Source organism: Quercus robur, chromosome 5 (assembly GCF_932294415.1).
Source record: "Quercus robur chromosome 5, dhQueRobu3.1, whole genome shotgun sequence".
In the NCBI taxonomy this organism is placed as follows: Eukaryota; Viridiplantae; Streptophyta; class Magnoliopsida; order Fagales; family Fagaceae; genus Quercus; species Quercus robur.
This window is the reverse complement of record NC_065538.1, coordinates 48,043,976-48,049,975: the sequence shown is the minus strand read 5'-3', so window position 1 is coordinate 48,049,975 and position 6,000 is coordinate 48,043,976.

Below are 6,000 nucleotides of genomic sequence, written 5' to 3'. Positions count from 1 at the left end.
CCTTACAATCTCCCCCTTTGGCTATTCCGTGACAAAACCCTGAAACAGACTCTAGACTTAACATGTGAGTTTGGAACAGTTGAGCAAAACTCACTCACACCTAACTCTAGAAGCTGTGAAGCACTTGAATCATAAGAACATGAAACTCCTGAAACACAACGATACACCATGATCATTGTATGCAGAAAAGCATGAAATGCACATGAAACATGCTTAAAGTGATCAAGCAAAGATGAAGTGAAGAACCAAATCATGGCTTGATCAAACAAGTAATCACTACAAGGTAGTGATCACAGTGCTCATTCACACTTGGAATGAACACTTGTACATACAAGTTAACAAGAACAAAGCAAGTTACTTGTATGCCCAACACTCAACCAATGCATAATACACTAAGTATATGCATCTAGGAACAATCCTACAAAGGCACAAGAGTGACAGTACTTAAAAGAAAATGCATGACATTTAGATAGAAGTATTGATTTAAACAAAGCATAAAAAGGCTGCATAAAGCATGGTACAGACCATAAAGCCTACAGAAATGCATAAAAACATAACCCTAAAAGTTTACATAAGTAACATGGGTACAAAACACAATATATACTGAACAACATCAACAATATATATATATATATATATATATATATATATATATATATATATATATATAAAGAGTAAACCAAGTTTATAAGTTATGAGTTAGAAACAAAAATACACCAAAACCACAGTGAATCAAACCCATATCCAAAAACATAAACCTATAAATTTAAAGGATAAGTCTTAAAAACAAAAGTATGTGTGTACTCCCCCTATTACTATGCTTACTTCCCTTTGAGCTTTCTCCCCCTTACTGAATGCTCTCCCCCTTTTTGGCACAAATAGCTAAAGGCTGTCGTCTAACTTTTGTTGAATAGCTTCTAGCTGATTCTCCATGGTCTCGAGTCGCATTTGAACATGGTTGTTGGTGGAGTAGAGAAGTGTCACCCTCTCATCAATGCGTTTCTGGATATTTGCAAGCAAACTACCCACTCTATCAGTTTGTGCTTACGGAATGCTAGTTTGTGGAACTTCAGGGATGACACGCGAAGTAGGTGTGGAATGTACAGGTGTCTCTGACTCAAGAGCAGATGGAGTAAATGGAGAGATGTGTGCACTCTTTGGTGTTTTAGAGAAATGACTTATGCTGGCTTGTAGAGTGTACATGGAAATTGGACGCTGACGGGTCAACATTTTTCCATTTGAGGGAGGAACAATGCCTTCACGAAGAATGAACTTCATGATGAGACTGCAAAATGGAATACATCCTCGAGCTGCAGTTCGAGCCGCGGTCTTCCTTATGGTTTGAAAGATGTGAGCACAGATCACTTGTATTAGAGTAGCATTCCTTAACCAGTTCATCCATTGGATCGGCAAAATTCCTAAATAAGTTTGCCCAATCTTGTGGCTCAAAGATTCGAGGGATAAATGTGGTCCCTAAGGTGTCAAACTCAACCACCCGTTCCACTATAGGAGATGCCTTGTCAAAGATGTTTGAGTAGATGTGTGAGGTAAGCGGGGTTCTGAACCTCTCCAAATTGGAGTCTTGAGATGACTGAGATGAGAGTCGAGTCCTTTTAGTAATTGGGGTTGCTGGATCGTTAGTAACAATGTCTTTTCCCTTAGAGGATCGACGAGACATTTGCAAGAGAATAGGCACACAACAAAGAACAAAAAACAGCACCACATAAGATAAATATCAACATGATTGGATGCAAATAAGCGTGTAAACCAGAGATTTTATACACAAATACAAACTTAAGACAGGTCCGACCCAAACAAAACCACAATCAATACTAAAGTGCAAAATGAGGCAAGTACATCAAAATGGTGAAAGTGCAATAGAGCATAGAGAAACACAAATTTAGAAATAACTGTCAATGAGACAGTCTACCATGACCATGATATGCACAGATTGAGAACATTCGAACATTAAGGATGGATAGCATAAATAAGACCACATAAGACAGGAACAGGCATAAAACATCAAAATGAAAGATCAGTGGAAACCACAAACACCCAAAATAGAGCACATGGCAGTGAGACATAACATTCAGAAAATGAAGTGTTTTAAAGAGATACTTTCAAGACGCAAGCACACACATGTTATGTTAACATAAAAACACAGTAATATGAGATAAGTAATCCAATGCCTCAGGCATACTTCAACACACACACAAATGAATGGAGTAAGTCACAAAAAGTACCAAACCCATTTATCAAAAGAGTTTGAAAAATGTTGAGGTCTAAAAAGGATCATAGTGAAGGAAGCCCAAAAGAATAAGTCAAGCCCAAAAGGAAAAAATCAAGCTAAGCCCAAAGTAGCAGATGCAAGAAGCCCATGAAGGAATAAAAAGCCCAGGGGATCCTAAAGCCCAGACAAAGAAGCATCCAGGAAAAAAAAGAGGAGCACGGCAAGGGATAAGAAGCAAGGATCCTCAGGAACCATCAAGAGGTGCAGATCCCTTCAGGCACAAAGACAAAGGAAGACTAGGACAGCTCGATAGAAAAAGACAGAAGAAGAAAACAAGAAACAAAAGCAAAAAGAACGCGAGCGACCTTTCATGGCACAGACAGAAGAAGCCTCAGGAAACCAAAACAGGGAAGAAGAATGATAACAAATGACTTTCAAAAATGGCAGAACAGGATTCCGCCCAGATGGGAAAGAAAAGGGAAAAAGTGGAAGGCGCCAGAAATGGGGATGCCGAGAAGGGCATACCTCAGCACATCCTAAAGAAGATGGCTAACCAGGAACTTTTAAAAGAATTAGAGCCGAAAGAAGGAAAGAATGAGAAAAAACGGAAATGGGACTTACCGAGATGATGGGAACAGGACGTGCTCTGTTTACAAAAGGGTAAAACAGGGGAACCAACGGTTCTCCGGGAAGACCAAAAACTCCATTATAAAAGGAGGGGATGGGTCGTGAAGAAGAGGCAGCAAAAAAGAGAGAAACATAAGAAAGAAGAAATTCTCTAGAAAAATTATCAGAAAAATCTAGAGTGGAGAGAAAATACTAAGGGAAAAACAAATATTGCTTCCCGGTATCCTGTAAAAGCCACTATTACACATACTCGGATTCAACGAGAATCAGACTTTGCAAGTTTTGAAGGCTGAAATAGTCATTCAAGACTGAAATTTTTGAGCTTGATTGAACCTTGTATCACGTCTTAGTGAGTTTTCTGTAATCAAACAGATAATGTATTAATGAAACATTGCCTCATATTTCTTAGGATCCCCACAGCATTAATTTTTTTTTATCGCTTTGCTAATCCTGTTTCTTTCCTTCTGAATTTACCTTGTTAATTTTTGGCACTCTTCGATATCCTTGCTTGTCATTTTTTTTTATATTGTCAGGAGCATCCCCTGTATCCCACTTGACTCTTAAACAGCTCGTTAGCTGCGGTGAGTTAAGGCCTGGTCCACCAAATCCTCCTTTTTCATTTAGGCCCGGGATCCTTGGGCCTGAGTGTCACGAAAAAGGCACTCTCACATTTTGGCGACCCCACTGGGGACTAGGCAAAGAAGAAGGAAGAAGCAATCCCTTCACAGAGTATGCCTCCAAGACAAAGAAACAGCAAAGGAACTAATGTGCCACCTACGGCCTCTGAGCCCGTAGGAGAAAACGAGGTAGCTTCCAGGTAAGGAGGCGGGATACCCCTGGTAGAACAGGAGGTTGTGTCAGAGCAAAGACACGCAAGGCGGGAACCAGACCTAATGGCCAGGATGACAGCAATGTTGAAGGATCTGGAGCAAGAAGTTCGTCTTCTCAAAGAGGGCAGGACACAAGAAATCAGAGACAATGTTCCCCCTACTGGTCACCAAGATGGGACACAGCCAGAAGGAGGGTCAGCAGTGGGAGGAAGAGCCAACCCTCAGTACTTAACACTGGCAGATGTCAATGACCTCCTGGAGCAAGAAAGGGAAAAACTCTCAGAGATCCCCATGCAATTCTCTCGGGATCCCCCATTCCCTCCAGAACTTCTTGGCAAACCATACCCTAAAGGGTACGAACCCCCAAAGTTTCATCCTTTCGATGGAAGAAATGGAAGTGCCGTGGAACATGTGAGTAGGTTTGTCCACACTATGGGCCCCTATGCAGGAGACAGAGAATTATGTCTAAGGGAATTCGAAAAGTCATTAGTGGATAGGGCATACACTTGGTACACCACGCTGAGACCCGGGTCCATCAAAACCTGGGATGAGATGATGGAAAAATTCTGCGCCAAATATTACCCTGGTGAAGACAAGATCACTTTCTAGAATCTGCAATGGTGAGACAGAGACCTGGAGAAGATCCTGTTCAATTCATTAAAAGATTTGAAGATGTGTCCCTTGACTGCTATGGGGACCATGAAGAAAAGGAGCTCGTGGAAACCTGTATAGCCAAGATGCTTTTTGATTACAGGCTCAACCTTGAAAATCTATGTATCACGCAGTTTGCAGACCTGCTACAGAGAACTAGAAGGACGGCACAAACCATAAGGACAAAAAGGCTGCCCGCGTCCCAAGCTATGATGGCATCAGTAGGAGAGAAAAGGAAGAGACCAGATGGGAAGGTGTTCGAGGAACCACCAGTGATCCCATGTACAGCTGAGGAGTTAAGCCATGCCTTAGACAAATGGATCGGAGATGGGGTTGTTAGGCCATTCACTGTGTCCAGGCCACCAACTGAAGAAGAAAGGAAGAATCCTTTATTTTGCAGAATCCATAATTATGTCAAGCACGCCACCAAGGATTGCTGGACTCTTCGCAGACTCTTCCACAAAAAGTTGAGAGAAGGAACCCTGGAACTCACTCAGAAGGAGCCAGAAGTACAGAGGAACCACTTGCCTAACCACAAAGGAAAAGGGGTGGTAGCAGTAGTAATACATGGGAACCCGGCAGAAGCAGGAGAATCTGAAGGATCCTTCCACCCGAGTACAGTCAGGACCTTCCAGAAGAATCCTAAGTTTAGGTCACTATTCAATCAATTAGGATTCGGACCAGAAGCAAGAAGAGTCGCCACAGAGTCTCTCATGAGCATAGCAGCAGATTCAGGGATAGAATGCTTTACAGCAGAGTCACATGTTAGTCGAGCTTTCCTGGAGACAACCAATGCAATAACCTTCACTGATGAAGACATGGAGGTTGAGCACCCAGACCACCGTAGACCCCTTTATCTAATGGCCACCGTAAACGGCGTTCAAGTCAGGAGAGCACTGGTGGACACGGGGGCATCACTCAATCTCATAGCCTTGAGTACCCTGGAAGCTGTGGGTTTAGTTGACAGAAGGATCCTGGGGGCTCCCATGGAAATAACAGGATTTGGAGGATTTGTGGAATCAACAGAAGGATACGTGCCGCTAGCCTTAAGGGTAAGGCCAATAGTAGCCCTGACAAGGTTTCATGTGATTAATGCAGAAGTTTCTTATCATGTGTTGCTAGGACGCCCGTGGCTTCATAAACATCGCCTAGTTCCATCCACGTTCCATCAATGCATTAAAGGGAGACTGAATGGGAGGCCCATAAGGATCTCTGCCAACCATAATTCTTTCAGTCAGGGAGAAGTGAACTTTGCAGAAACGATGTTTTATGATGAATTGGAGCCAAATGTTGAGGACCCCGCCCCGGGGACCCCAGGGGCACTTATCCTAGAAGAAGAAGAAGGAGGGAGGGGCACCCGTGACCTGAGGAACCTTCTGGAAAGAAAAAGACAAAAAAGGGAGCCTAGCTCTTCAGGATCCCGAGAATGTGTGGTGGTGCGGGAACCTGGGGGGAGACTAATTTATCGTTTGTGAAGGTGTGCGGGACCCGAATGCATTGTGCAGGAAGGTCCCAGACCACCAAGCTGCATGATGGCCCAAGAAGAAATTCCAGAAGAACCAGTTAAGGAGGCCCAGATTCAGCTTGAGGAAGAATTGAAGGAAATAGATTTGGGAACAGAACCGGGATCCCGAAAGCCTGTCTTCATTAGCAGTCAATTGG